This window comes from Thunnus thynnus, chromosome 23 (assembly GCF_963924715.1).
Source record: "Thunnus thynnus chromosome 23, fThuThy2.1, whole genome shotgun sequence".
Lineage (NCBI taxonomy): Eukaryota > Metazoa > Chordata > Actinopteri > Scombriformes > Scombridae > Thunnus > Thunnus thynnus.
This window is the reverse complement of record NC_089539.1, coordinates 8,023,715-8,039,668: the sequence shown is the minus strand read 5'-3', so window position 1 is coordinate 8,039,668 and position 15,954 is coordinate 8,023,715. Positions and strand designations below refer to the sequence as shown.

Sequence of the window (15,954 nt, the reverse complement as noted above, 5' to 3'; positions counted from 1 at the left end):
GTTTAGACTAACTCCCTCACTTTCCAAAATGGCTATTACTGTCATTTTGATTAAATTTTTCTCAAGTTGAGTAAAACAGTGCTCTAAGATTCGAGGAGTATAATCTTGTAGTACTATATATATTTTTACATGTTAATAAGATAAGAAACATGTGTATGTCATGTATAACATGCCATTATAAAGTTTACTAATTTTTAACTTTGCTGGTAAAATGACACATTGTCCCTTTTTGTATCATTTTTCTTCAGATGACCTGTCTGGCTTGGCTTCTGAACCACTCCACTGCTAAAATGAGCGCTGAGTTGATTTGACCAGCTTCTCTAAAAGGCAAAGATCAGTAGAAAAGATTAGTTTGTTCTTTTTTTTTTTCTTCCAGAACTGTATTGATCCTGTTTGAAAGTCTGAGCGTGCCACATTCCAAACACGACAATTTCCCTGGAAAATAAGTGTGACACACATTTATTCTCCCAAGATTACACGTCAGCTCATACCTTGGCTGTGACTGACAGTGAAGGAGGAAATACTAATGAGATTCAAAAAGTGCTGTAGGACTCTCTGCTTATGGACGTGCCCTGTAACAACTGTTTACTCCTCTCCAAGACCTAATTCCTCCTATAAAGTAGAGCCGTGCTTTATGTAAGGTGTTACTTTGTCCTTCCCTGCCCGTCCTGCTTCAGATAAATTTACACGCTCAAAGTGATTTCCACACTAAACACTTTCTCGTCTCTTGTCAGGATGGATTTAGACAATGTTCTTCCACTATATTCATTTCTTTCTAATTGTCTTTCCACACCTATCCTTGTATTACCTATCCCTTCCCTTCCCTCCCTTTCATACGCTCTCTCTCTCTCTCTCTCTCTCTCTCTCTCTCTCTCTCTCTCTCTCTCTCTCTCTCTCTCTCTCTCTCTCTCTCTCGGCTGAGTGACTTGTTGAGATGGACGTAATGAGACAGGTCCATGCAGGGAGGGAGATGGAGGCAGTGCCATGAAGGGAGTGCAGCCGTAAACAAGGTGAAAAATAATCAGGTGACGGTGGACCTGCGGCTCTCTGAGGGCCTGCTGCAGGCACGGCCGCAGCAGCGAGCACAGCGATGCAACAATACATCACTTTCTCCTCAGAAATGACTTTTTTTACCTTCAGTCAGCTCTCGTTAGCTCCCTCACAGTTCTGCTTTTTTTGTTTATTTGTTTTTATGCCAGTCTTGATTTAGCACTGACTCGCCTTATTACTTGTTAGCTCTCAGCCGATTTGATTATTCCTATAAATCATTTCTTACATCTCAGTCTGTGACCTTTAAAAGTGCAGGTGTAAATTTCAGATTCAGTGTTGAAGATGGCAAGGTATCTTTTCCAACTTTTTTTGTATGGTGCTGGAGAGAATGCATTAAAATTGAATCTATGGATGGATAACTATCTAGAACAATTAATCTAAATGAATCATAATTTTAGGGTGGATCCCATCCTTGGCTGTATTTAAATATAAGATTCATCTCTTTGGTGTGTGAAAACAATGCAATCCAGTTATTACTGGATAACCAAAAAGGATAAAAAATATATATGGTATGAGACCAGTTACAGACCAGGGTCATGAATGACACAACCAAGACAACCAAAATCATAAAAGACCCAAAGAGAAGTGAACAGAATTTAGCTGAAGGCATTTTAGATATTTTAGGCCTATAAAAATATCACATGAAAACTATGACCACAGCTTGGCCTGCTTTAGTTTTCTCCTACATATTTGCGATGCCAGTAGAATCCTCTCCTTTTCAGTAATGGACTTTGTTCACTATCCCTCGGTATTTTCTTTATTCAGTCCCACGCAAATTCAAGAAATCTCTGCAATATTTGCGAGAGCTTGCAATTTTGCTAAATTACCGCAACTTTTCCGCATGAAATGTACAAAGCAACAGACCGGGCATTCAGCAAGGATTCAGGCGTTAATGGACTTATTTTAATGGCATTATCGACTGATTTTATTTGGTGCTAATATTGAGGTGAAAGTTTATTTAATAAAGGCTTATAAATGCAACTCAAGTACAGTATTTTCTTTTTTATATAACTTTGAGCCTATGGTTCTCATATTCAGAAAATAAAAAAAAAATCACTGAAATATAGTTGTTTCTGTGATATGCAGTATGCTTTTTTTCAAAGGAAGTGATTACATAGGACTCTTCATTGGTAGTAGTTTAAATAAATCACATTATTTTCCTTTGCTTGCAATTTTTCCCATTTCCTGCAATTTTACCACAAAAAGAGTAGAAAAAACATTATGACACATGATTGTATGCAATTTCTGAGAAAAGCCACGGCAAAATCAAGCATTTTTGACCACAATAATCACAAAAAAAAACTGTTTGAGATATAAAGCAATGTTATTAATGACTGTATCTCTTTATGAGCAGATCTATAAGTTTCAGATGAACGCAGCATTAGTTTGTTTGGAGAGTACAGGTTGTCATATACGTCCATTGGTGGTGAAGTATTAAAAACTATTATGCTAAATTTAACTTTACACCCTCTACCTCTGATTAGTCAGTCAGGAACCCACGTCAAGTTCCTTCAGATACTGATTGGCTGGGGGGCGGGACAACAACAGCAGGTGTGTGTGTGAGCGCAATTAGCAACAAACACGCAGAATTAATGTGTCTAGAAGAACCTGTTGCGGTCAACCAGTCTTGAGAAAAGTATCATTAACGTTGTGAATGCAGTGAGTTGGCGTCACGGCTAGTCTAAGTTCACCAGTCGTGTTTTGAGTTTACTGTGTCGAGTTTATCAGCTAAGCTAATACCGGATAATACTGGACTTCTGCTAGCTGTGCTAGCGGTGGCGCTAACGCTTATCTAGCGCCCATGTGGATATCGTGGGATCCAAAACAGACGACGGGAAACCAAACAGCGCCACTGAGTGACGAGGTAAAGCTCGGCTGCTCCACTGGCTACAATGGAAGATGAACTTTCCTCGTCAGTTGCCAAGGAACTGTTTGTGAATGAGCCCGCCAGTTCAGCTGCAAAAGACAGAGAGACCCGGGTGGGTGAGTAGTAAGTTAGTAACTCTATTCTGTTGGATGGTCACAATAAGCAGCTGTGATTTTATATGTGGCCCAACGCACAGTATTTTGACTGAATTGCTGGCTTATTTGTTTTGTTTACTTATGTCGTCTTAAAAGTACATTTTAAAGCTGCCTGCTTTTCAGTATTTGGATAAATAACCAGTCTGTGTCTCTGAGGTCCAGTGGTTATACCAGTCCTAAGGGGGAGAAAGGTGTATTTGTGTTGTTTGTATTACTTGAAATGTGCCTTTAAAGGGTAACTGGACAGGCAAAATATCTTATTTTCTTTATTAATTTCTTTTTTAATGTTTACTCAACCAATTTTGGTTGAGTAAACATTTTAAGTTGTGTCATGTTTACCTTTTTAATGTGGTTCATTTTGGCTGAGGTGAATTAAGGTTTAAACTCAGTGAGCGCACATACGTCGCTGTGATGTCTGCACATGATCGCGACATCTACAGTTGATCGCGTTTCATTTTGAAGCATTGTCTATTGAGCGTCTGAATATATTATTGTGTGATTGAAACCTACATGTAATCTCAGTTCAATCTTGGAATGGATCATTTCCATTTTGCAAAACATTTCTCTGCATTCTGCTTGTTTATTTTTCGACTCAAAGTTGTGCAGTGTGTTCATATACGTTACACAATGAAAAGTTATGACCATGATGGCATGTTTAGGTTTGTATGTCACATTCACTTTAAACTAGGGATGCACGATAATATCAGCTGATAATGGCTTTAAAATGAATAATTGGCATCGGACCAAAACAAACATTTCTACCGATATGACAAGCCGATTTGTTGCCTTCGCTGCCTGGCTTTGCTTCCCTCCGTGGACTGTTTCTCCCTGACAGTCCTGGTGCTTCCTTCGCAGGCTCCACTTCACTCAGCTGTCTGACTGACTCTCTGCTTCTTCCCACTTTAACCCGAATAACAAACTGGGGCTCGGCGCTCTGGTTGGATCCACATGGAGAGCCAGGGCTAGCTGGAAGGCTAGTGAAAGCTAGCTGGCTGTGCTTCTCTCTAGCCTTGCTGCAGCTAACGCCCCGCTAGCCTCCTAGTTAGCCCTGGTTCTCCGTGTGGATCCAGCCAGAGCACTGAGCCCCAGTCTGTTATTCAGGTTAAAGTAGGAAGCAACGGGTCTGTCAGGTAGCTGAGTGAAGTGGAGCCTGTGGAGGACACACCGGGACTGTCAGGGTGAAACAATCCATGGGGAGGAGCTGCTGTGTTCTGTTGCACAGATAGGAAACACCTCAGCTGACAGGATTTACCACTCTGTTTGAAAAACCTTTCTTCTCCTTTCAGTTTATAATAGCAGTTGGCAAACAGCGTTTCAGGTGCATTGTCACCATCTTCTCCCTCAGTGTGTGGGCCAGAGATTAAATCCTACACATTAATCCTGTCTGTCTAATAAACTCAAAGAAAACTACTGCTCCACCCACTTGGCAGGTTCATTAAAATTTTAATGCTGAGCTCCTGAACTCCAGTCTTCCTATGTTCTTCCTTCAAATATTGTCTTGATTTATCATACTTAGAACAATCTGTGATTGCATGTGCAATAGTCTCCTTTGCCAGGTCGAAAAAAATGTGTACATATAATGGTATTGGCAAAGATGAGATGGAAAATATTGGCATATCAGATGTCGGCAAAAAATCCATCCCTACTTTCAGCAAGTCTGGTGTTCGCCCTTTTTGTGAAGAAACCTCAAAAATGCCATTTAATCTAACCACAACAGGAGACTTAATTTTTTCTGCTGTACTTATCAAATTATAATTATCAGTATAATAACAGATTATCAGTAGTTACGCTATGACTGTACATGTAGGCCTACTTTTGTCCTTGTATTAACTCAGTATTGAAAACCAAATGTCGCTGCACACTTCAAGCTCAGATGCCAACAGATAGAAAATAAATGTTTCTGCAGCCATATATCATGGTGAATGCAAGTAGCTTGCTGCTGATGTGTTTGTTATCCTAAAGTCTTTTGTCGTTTGAACTTGGGAGTATGCTGTGACATTTTGCTCAAATCTACTTCACCGATCTGACATATACCTCAACACCCCAGGTGTGTATTTGCTTTTTTTTTTAATGTAAGCATTGCAGTCACATTCCAACCATTCTCTAGCTACTTTTGCTTATTAGATTTACAACCACGTCTGACAGCAGCACGTTACAAGGTCTTAATTTGACTTAACATATTTCATTCAATAAACTTACAAGTCTTCTCTTGTAGTCACCACATTGCTTGACCGCTCTTCCAATCATTTGCATAATAAAATTACACAGTACAAGTCTTTGTCACATCAATTTCTAAATTTAATCATTTATCCAGGGGAAAATTTCAAATCATACAATTAAGGAAACACTGATATGTCAATATCAGACTCATGTCCTAAATTGCTAATTATCTCTGTTTTTAAATGGCACTATTTGAATCAATCCTATAAACCATATACATACATACAGTTATAAACATTTCCTTGCTGGTAATGATTTAACTTTAATATATATATTAATACAAATCTGAAAAAAATCCTTATCATGTGATTTAAATTATATTCATTATCTCATGGTTTACAGACAGTTTTCAGACTAGGCTGCACATCATTTTAATCACATCTCTGCCCGTCAGAAAGGTAAAAGTGGTAAATTACCATTGTGACACTTATATACATGCTTACTGCAGAATTCAAATATAGATAAATGAGAAATAACATTTTAAAAAATAGTGATAAATAAAAAGCAATTGAGAAAAAAAGCTAGGCCAAAACAATGGCACATGGTAGCAAATATCTAGTAATAATGTTTAGAAGAAATGAAACCACATCAGTGTCTCCCATACATAGGCTCTACTTGGGCGGCCCGCTCAGGTACATTAATACCCACATAGGTAGATAAAATCCCAAATGCGTAGTTGTCTTTCATAATGCACACAGACCAGCAGACCTTCAGCTCACATGAGTCTCACAAATGTCAAAAATCGATTCTCTAAATGTTAGTTAATAACGTGATGTTGACAGAACAAAAAAGGTGAAACTCTACTGCGAGAGCGATGCAGCACCTGGACAGTCTACAGTGCGCACACGCTAGTTATCTTGTCAATACATCCATCTTTTAGTTCATCTTCACAAAAGGCAGCGGTAAGAAACATATTTTGGTCTAATGAATAAATAACTTTGCCAGACAAACGTGAAGTATATTGTGAATACTTTCACTCACACTAATGTTAACAGAGCAGAGCAGTGAACTCCAGCAGTAACAAACAAGACCGGCTGACAAAAACACACACAACTTAAACCAACTCTGAGGTGAAGAAAATAATTCGGTGCTCAGTCTCTTTTGCCTGAAAAACCCTGTGCCCCCTTAGCATGTTGGATGACAATGTCTTTCCCCGGAGCTAACGGTGCAGCAGAGAGGCTGCTCTCCACTGCAGGAGACACAACATTAGTAACAACACAGCGGAGCACTCCAACCATGGGCGGATTTAGTGATTTGGGGACCCAGGCAAACTGTCTTACTTTATTTTCAGCCTCTCTCTGACTGGGAATGTTGGTATTGGCAGTGGTAGACGAAGTACTTGCCAGTTATGTTTCATATTGTATTTCAGGGGACTAAGTACACCATAACTTTTAAGTAACGTTAGTAGGGATGGGAGGATATAAGATTTTATCTTATATTGGGATAAAAACACTCAAGATAATTTAATCGTGGTGAATTTCCATTGTCAGTATAATCATGAATATCCTCACATGAACGTGAATACCCCCATATGAGTGACTTGAAAAAAAAGCTGTCCAGGTCACTAACATACAGTCCTATTGATTTCCTTATTTGAATTGCCATTTGTCACAAGGAGAGGACTGCATCTTTCCAGTTATTTGTCACCATGGCTGAAGGCTCAGAATGTGACTGCTTGGATATCAGGTTTATAGGAAGGTCTTTTTATCAGTGGATTTTTTTTCTCTCATTGTGATTACCTGCTGGGTGTCGGTGAAGAGTCTGAATCTGTCCTAGTTTGTTTTATCCACTAAAAATTATGCTTATAAAAAAGACGTGTCCTATGATGCAATAAAAATATTTATTTATGAACAAAATTTAAGGTAAAGTGATTCCAGTATATTTAGTGCCATTTTAAGACTTAAAAGCATATTTTGATGATTATCGGGATAATATCATCAATCGCAATTATTTTGGCCAGGAAAATCCTGACATGAAATTTTCATATCAACCCATGCCTTAAAATTAGATTATCAAGTAATGTTAAAGCCCATTACCCTGACAATCTTGCTTTACTAATTGATGTATTAATCAATGGACTCACTAGCTAGCTATCACACTACTATGCTGGCGGCTAGCGGACGACAATGTTTAGCTAGCATAGTTAGAGTATTTTAAATAGCTAACAGTTAATTGTAGCCAACTATGATTACCTCGCTAAAGTTGGTGCCACTTTCACAAAAATTGCTTGCCAAAATGGGTTGAAGAGGTATTAGTCAACATTCATTACTCTATATACACCACATTTATTACATAATACATCAGTGACTGAATACATATAAAAACCCAATAGCCAAAACGACACATGAATTTTCAGCCACAAACAAAAAGCTAATCATGTCATCAGAATCTGGATAAACCTATTCTTCACATCTCATTTAAATAAAATGTTTTACCTGTCTGATTCTCCTAATCTATACTCTTCCTTTCCTTTTGCCATTTTGAGCTCATGATGTCACAGGTGGAAAACACACTGAGAGATACAAAAACAATGATCATATAATGTAGACAAATCTCAGTCTCAGGTAAATTCACCCAGAAGTGGTTTGGACATGGTAACACCAATATAGATGGTTATAAAAAAATTTAATGTTTTTCACTGTAGTGGACATAATGTATGAAGGGTTGAAACTGAACTCACCTCAAAATGTCAAATGCTTAACTTACATAAATGAGCCTTGACTTCAAAGTGTGAAGACACATGAGAAAAAAAACATGCACTTGGGAATGCAATGATTCTCTTTTTTTCTGTTAGGTTCTGTCATTGCTTCCCTTGAACACATAAGCATCAAAAGGTACATGTGGTATGATGAAAATTTAAGTTTTTTTAGAGTGAAATATCTTTGAGACTTTTTATGAATTTATGTTTATCTCTGCAGTATGGCTTGCATTAGAAAATCCTCCCGGACATTGAGATGGAAGTCTAGAGCTAGGGTTGATGCACAATTAATTCGAGCTGCAGTTGCAGGGGGGGATTTTATGACTGACCTCTGTGATGCTGAGGAATATGAAGACGCAAGCAGCTCTGCATACATGGAGTGCCAAACATCTATGAGACAGAAGAGTTTTTTGATGCACATGAAACTGACCCTGACACAGAACCAGACACAGAAGGCGGCACTGACACTGGACAGCACCATTCAAATTTACAAAGTGATGCCAGAACAGTGTTTGGTACTTTGTGGTCCAACAAGATTTGTATCCAGGATAAAGCTGGTGGCCAGTACTACCATCTTGGTGTCTTGGAGTCAATTTCAGTGGTGTTAAAGAAACACAAGTGCCTGTTAATGGTCAGTTCTCTTAATCATTTGGCTCTTCGGGTTAACATTGATGGGCTGCCCCTATTTAAGAGTTCCACCACACAATTCTGGCCCATTCTTGGTGTTATTTAGAATCTTCCACAAGATGAGCCTGTTGTAATTGTTTTTTTTTGTAGTGCAAAAAAAGCTAAACAATCTGGATGAGTTCCTGGAAGATTTTGTGTCAGATATCAATGACCTGGACAGAGGTTTTAAGTTTGATGGGATTAAACTTAAACTGAAACTCTCAGCAGTGGTGTGTGATGCTGCTGCCTGGTGTAAAAGGTCACTCAGGATATCACAAGTGTGAGAAGTGCATACAGGAGGACCTGTATGTGGAATTTTCAACATTTTTTCCAGGGACTGATATGCCTGTAAGGACATATCAAGATTTCCGTGACAAAAAAGATGACGACCATCACCTTGGGAATTCCCCTCTGGAGAACACTTCACAGGGAATGGTTTCTGAATTTCGTCTGGATTATATGCACCGCTTGTGCTTGGGTGTCATGCACTGCCTTCTCATCCTGTGGCTCAAGGGTCCCCTTACTTGTAGGCTATCTGCGTTTCAAGTAAATAAATCACACAGAGGCTTGTGGAAGCTTGCCATGCCATCCCCATTTAGTTTGCCTGCAGACCCAGGACAGTGGCAGAGATTAATCGGTGGAAAGCAACAGAGATAGTTTTTATTGTATACTGGTCCAGTCATGATGTGAGACATTGTAAGCTCTGCTGTGTACCAAAACTTCCTGTTGCTTTCCATTGGCATCTACATTTTGTCCAGCAAAGCCCTGGTTGATGACTACTTAAATGATGTACTCATTCTATTTGTCAAGCACTTCGGAGAGCTTGATGGTGCTAAGCATCTGTCATATAACTTGCAAAATCATGTGCATCTTGCACAGGATGTCAGAAATCATAGTGTTCTGGACACATTCCGTGCTTTTAAATTTGAACATTTATTGCGCCAAGCTTGTCAGGAAGCCCACATGTCCATTAGCTCAAGTTGTGAAGGGACTGTCTGAGGGGTCTTAATACAGTTTTCATGTGGAAAAGTTTTGGCTTAGAAAGCCACACACTGCAAGCCCCCTTTTGCCATCATCACAGTGCCACACAGTACAGGGACCTGAAGACAAATACATTCACTATCAAACTCGATGGGGCTCATAGTTATATTAATATTCAAGGTCACGTTGCACGGGTTAAGAACATAATATCTGTTGGGAATGAAGTGTACATCGCATATAGCACATTTATGCATCAGGAATCTTTTTTTGAGTACCCATTGTCTTCCACTACATTTGGCATCAACTTGATAGATGGTCTATCCAGCACAATTAATTACTGCAAGTCAGACCCAATAAAACAGAAGCCATTCCTTGTTCCATGTGAGAGGCAATTTGTTGCCATTCCCTTTTACACAACAAATAATTGCCCAATAAATGATACAACTGTTCTATATAGTAGGATTAAGGGTATGTCATTGGTGGTTACCCAGTGGTTTCGGAGCTTAGTTTACAAAGACAAAAAATATACTAGGCTTCAGACACAATCACCACAACTTCAGATTGGTTGTTTCAAAAGCAAAATCACTCCTGGACCCATTAAATGTTTTGAGTTTTAAAATGTAATGTTCTGTCCTGACTTTGGTCCATTTTTTTCATCTTAAACAGATGAGAAGAACAATATTTATTGTAATGCTGCATTAAAATACATAATTCAGGAGCCAATGGTAGGCTACAAATGGCAATATGATTGGGACTGATTTCTTCGGGAAACTGTGACATACACAATTTCCTACTCTATTGCAGGCACTTTTCCCTTTTGCTTTTTGAGCTTTTCTTATTTTGGTTTCTCTCTCTGTGTGGCTGGCGGTATTGTTTTTTTGTCAAGTGACAGTGGCAAGTCATCCAATCCAGTCATCATTTCCAAATCAAGGAGACAATAAATTAGTATAAGTCAAAGTATAAACAGATTAGTATATCAAAATCACAATTAACCTGGAAGACATCATAGGGATTAATTACCATTTTTTACTCAGATTCTTTTGACACCACTCTCAAAAAGTCTTGTTTCACCTTGGACCTCAACTCCGACTCAGAGCCCCTTAAAAAGAAACCAAAGTACGTAGCATTATGTATGAAAAGTTGTACATTCTGTATTATCTATCTTGCTATATGAATCTTCTGATAAAACTTGCCACTGTTGCAGAAAAAACACTACTCATCCTCCAAAGACAGGCTGTTTGACACTGAACCTTTTCCAAAAAAGGCTAAAAGACCACAGCTGCAAGCACCAACTGCCACCTCCACAAGTCAGGGGCCAATGCAGCACCAAACAGAGAGGTAACTGACGGATGCAAACAACAACAACAAGTAACAAAAAATGCTGTGATAGAACAATTTGGATAGTTCCTTTTGATTTTTGATATACTGTACTAACCATATTAAATCAAATATTCTGGGTAATTTTTTTTTTCCTATTCCATTTAGCCCCTACTGTAAGACCACAACTAACCAGTAATGTGAATTCTGTGAACAAATCAAGCACCTGTATGTTTCAGTAAATATTAATAATTAAGATGTGTATGACACACCTGTCAGTTTTATTGCAATCATCACTCATCACCTCCTCCCTCTTTTGCATCACACGAGCCTAATGTTGATTTGTGAAATCTACTTTGTTACAGCAGATGTTATCACCAATATTACTCTGCTGCTGCAAACAGTGCCTGCCAGCGAGGCCACAGAGGTCAACCATAATAGTGTTCACATTACTCAAGGTAACAATAGCAGGTATACAGAATTACATAGAGGAAACTTGCATAATCAAGCTTTTAATGTCTGTTGGTTGCAATACAGAATACTTACCGAAGCTGTAATTTTTTAGCAGTGGCTCAGAGTGATGCACCATGGCTTGAAGCAGGTCAGGACAGGTGGCCAAACAGGGCTAACTATGATGCCCTATCCATGCCCCGTGGTAAGCTGTCTGAAACAGTAAGAACAGAAAAGCTGTTTGTATTAAAAAGTTGCAGAAGTGTTTGCAATAGATTTAATCTTTGCTACCACCAAAAATAAGTAACACTGTACAATGAGCAAACAGAAATAATTAAATATGACAAATAACTCCATGATAAAGGCAGGACATGCTGGAGCACATGAAGCACATGTCTCATGTCATCTTCTTAAATTTAGTGACGAATGTGTAAAGTTGTTTTGTGGTTGAACTGGGTTTTATGTGTGGGTTCTAATTATCAGTGAAAGGAGTTTAACATCCTGTCTCGTGTATTGCTGAACCTATTTTAAACTTAAAAATTCTTTCAGAAAACTCACAGCACTCTTCATGGCCAAGTGAAGATCAGAGCAGCCAGTCAGAGGCCAGCCACAATAATATAATGCAAACTCCACAAGGCAAGTTCCTTCAAAGAGTAGCAGGTGCAGAGCATTTCAGAAAGGACACTCTTAAAATGGTAATTCAACACCACATCACATAGGAGAGAAAACTAATAGCATTGAAAAGTGCTTTGACATCACTTTCTACCAGGGATGCACATTCTGGAATTTTTATAAAATCGATTTTCACATTAAATTATTGATCAGTCATCATCATAATCATTGTTTGGCATGCACATACAGACTGCTGTGTGTAACCACAGTTGCAACACACCTTAAAGTTTCAGCTCACAGAGCAGTGCAGTCGCAGCTTTATGTCCTATGTGATTCAGTGCTGAGTTAGCTTGACATATCATCTTGGCTACAATACAGAGTACACACCAACACTAATTTCTTCAGCCATGGCTCAGAGGGGTACAGCATGGCATGGAGCTGGCCACCACAGTTGGCAAGGTGAGGCCGCCTATGATGCTTGTACTCTTTGAAACAGTACAAGCACAGGGAGTATGAAGACATAGCTATGACGTCTAGCTACTGTGAATATCACTCACTGACACATGCTGCTCTTGATAAGCGCTAAGGTGAAGTCATGCCAGACACACAATTACAATCATCAATTAGTAGTACTAGTAGTGATTGTTGTAGGCTTCCACTGTGCTTCAAAAATACATTGAAACTGATGTAATATGAATGCTTAAATACTTCACCCATAATACGTAATCTTTGTATCAAGTAATCAGCATGTGCTGCCTTCAACCTCCAAAAAAAAAAGGCTTTACTCCCTAGTATTCATGGTGAACTCTTATTCCAAAAACAGCCTTGTCTGATCCAATGGGAAATAATGGGGCTGTAATTTGACTATTTTACAAAACAACAACAGCTAAAAAGCTCATAGTCATCATGCTGTATAATCAAAGTCTCTGGTATCCAGTCGTATGCTCAGTACTTCCCAAACACACAGATTTTGCTGCAAAGACCACTTCTGCAAAAAAAAATCCTCATGTGCATGGCTGCACAAGCGTGTGTGTTTCACTTGACAAACTGCTTGGACAGATGTGCTTGTGCATACACGCTTTATGTACCAACCATCTACCAACTTGGGGATGAAGAACTTTGAATGATGAAGTTTCTTGAATCCCTGGGTGCAGTGGGCGCCGCTACTACTGCCTCAGCTGAAGCTGAGCTGGACTCCACTATCCTTGCTGCCAAACCCCATGCCAAGGACCTCTGGCTACAGCAGGGAGCTGAACCAAAGAAACTGGCTAAGTTTGCATTCATGCCAAATTCGAAGATCCATAACTCTACTGCAAGCCTTGGTCTATACTACTAAGGAATAGCAGGGGAAAATGTCACCCCCACCTCCTTCTCCTCCATGTGAACTTCAGCTCACCAACTGGTACAACATCCTGGATGAGCAGGACCCCCTATAGGAGACTCCCATCCCACCTCATCCTCGTAGCCACTGCCTCAACGTGCACAGGTGCCCACTGCTCCAGTGGCACTGTCTGGCTGCTTGGTCAATCCCTCCAGCCACCGACCGAAACTGGTTGTCACTCCCTCAGAACCAGTTGGTGAACACGTCATGTGGTAGAAAACTGAATAAGAGGTAATTGTACAGTGTCTACAACTGCTTTAACAAGTAACAATGTTTAATGCTTCCTTTTTCTCTCTCTGTGGTTCTTGAGCAACAATGAAAAATGATGATGAAAACAGTCGCTCCCAGGGTTGTGACTTCTCACTGCAAGCCTCCACTGCACACTCATACATCACTGATCGTTGGGGATTCCATCATAAGACATATGAAATTAAAAACTGAAGTGACCCATTGCCTACCTGGTGCTAAAATTGTCGATGTTTTGCAGCAGATTCCATCTCTGCTCAGCAAACACTCATATGTCCACAATATAATTCATGTTGGTGCAAACAACACCACCAAGCAGCAGTCTGAAGTTTTAATACAGGATTTTAACGGTCTTTTTAATGAACTCAAAAACTGTGGAAAGTCTGTTGTTATTTTATAGAGGTATGGAATGAATTTCCCAGAATTGTAGAAAGAAAATTGTTCAGTCAACCTTTTCATCTGTTATGTACTATTGTGATGTAATTTATAAGCACTCTCCTGCCTCTAGTCTTAAACCTCTCGATGCAGTCTATCATTCCGCCCTAAGGTTCATAACTGTGGATGACTTTAGAATGGATCGTTGTATTTTACAGTATATGAGAAAGTTGGGTGGCAGTCGTTGGCAGTGAGAAGAGAAAGGCACTGCATTCTATTTATTTACAAAGCACTTCTTGGAAAACTTCCTGGGTATCTCATGTCTTTCTAACTATGGATCAATGTCACACTGCACTAGGTCCCACAACTATTTGGTCCTCAGTTACTTCAGTACTGAGATTGGGAAACTGGCTTTTAAATACTGTGCTCCACACAGGTGAAACAATCTGCAGAAGTTTGTAAAAATTAAATAAAATAATCCCTTTTAAAACTTGCTCTCAATGGTTATTTTAAAGAGGGAGCCATGTAGAATCTTCATACTGACATATGTCACTCTCCAGGTCCAGACCTTTCCAATGATGTATTTGGTTTAGCTCTACGAGAAAGTTTCTAATTTTCTCATTTCATGGATACAAGCTATCCCAAGCCTAGTTTAGAGAGCACTTTGAAGGCCTAATATATAAAGTTAAGCTATTGCTACTGCCTAATGTTTTGTTATGGAAAATTCATCCATAATTACGAACAGTACCATTTGGACAGCAAATACAAAAGCATTGAGATCCATTTCCAGGTGTGATTGTACCTACCTTATGAACAAGTGGCGTCAGTTTGTCACTTCCGTCTCTGTTGTGCTGGAGGGCAGTGATAGTCAGATCAGAGGGCTTGATCCCTTGTGCAGACGCAGCCGTGAACCACAGTGATGGATGACCTGCCCTAATGGCTCCCAAGGGCAAGTAAAATGGGCTGGTGGGCAGTCTTTGAACTAGTAAATACAAAGAAATGTTTAACTTCAGAAATGTCTCCCACCGGTGCTGTTCCCTCTGCACTGTGACGGACTCTGAAGATGGGGAGTTATGTACAAAGGAGGCTGGAGGATCCTCTGATGAGCTGTGGAGATGAGTTTAATGTCAGAGTATCTGTACTCACTTGAATTATTGTAGATTTTATTCAAGTAAGCTAATTGCTAAAAAAAAAAAAAAAGATCCATATAAAGCTCATGGGAACAAAGTTGCAAACTTAGTGGGAACAAACTATCTTGTTAAACTTTCCCATTAGACTGTGCTGGATGAAACCTACCACAGGCAATTATAAGCATCTGTGGGAAAATCATACTGAGAGGTGGTGATGTTGGAATAATAGGAGCAATGAAGCTATACAGAGGATTGCACTTAATTGCACATGGCAATTTTGAGAATGTCAGTAAAACTGATGGGGTTAGGATTTATATGTTTGTCATGCTCATGTGACTCCTTAAAAGATGCCATCTTGCTTTCCTTTTGATTAGTTAAAGATGTTTCTTGCATTTTCCATTATCATTGGACTTGGTCCATGAATAATGTATTTGTGTATAGCTGGGCTTGTTATTGCAATTGAGTTTTTTAGCTAACCCTGGCACATTTACATTGTTTTTGAAAATGTCATGTTTGATTCATGTGCATTGGCCCCTATAAACGAATAATAAAATATCACACATGCATATAATTTGACAGCTCAAAGTGCTGATAAACTGAAATGCGTTGCTCAATTTGCACCTTGATCACAATCTATTATGTGTTTAAGAGACTGTAAACCATGACAGGATTTCTGTAGAAGGATCCCATGGGAATGCACGTTTATTGCATTAAAGCATTACATTTTCTTTAGTAACTTTCAGTCATTGAATGTTAATTTCACCTAACAGTCAGGACTACACTGCTTTTAAGTGGCAGAAATAATA

At 39.2% G+C, this 15,954-nt stretch overlaps 1 long non-coding RNA gene across 4 annotated transcripts; it reads left to right on the top strand.

The window, feature by feature from the left end:
- The first annotated feature begins 2,590 nt into the window (after nt 1-2,590).
- On the top strand, nt 2,591-15,194 carry LOC137175904 (uncharacterized). Of its 4 annotated transcripts, none has more exons than XR_010925742.1 (5): nt 2,591-3,029; nt 10,902-10,975; nt 11,320-11,412; nt 11,520-11,609; nt 11,954-15,194. It is a non-coding gene; the product is annotated as an uncharacterized lncRNA (long non-coding RNA). The 4 variants fall into 4 exon arrangements; XR_010925741.1 differs by having other exon boundaries at nt 2,591-3,033; XR_010925740.1 differs by lacking the exon at nt 2,591-3,029 and having other exon boundaries at nt 10,531-10,975.
- Nucleotides 15,195-15,954: the final 760 nt, after the last annotated feature.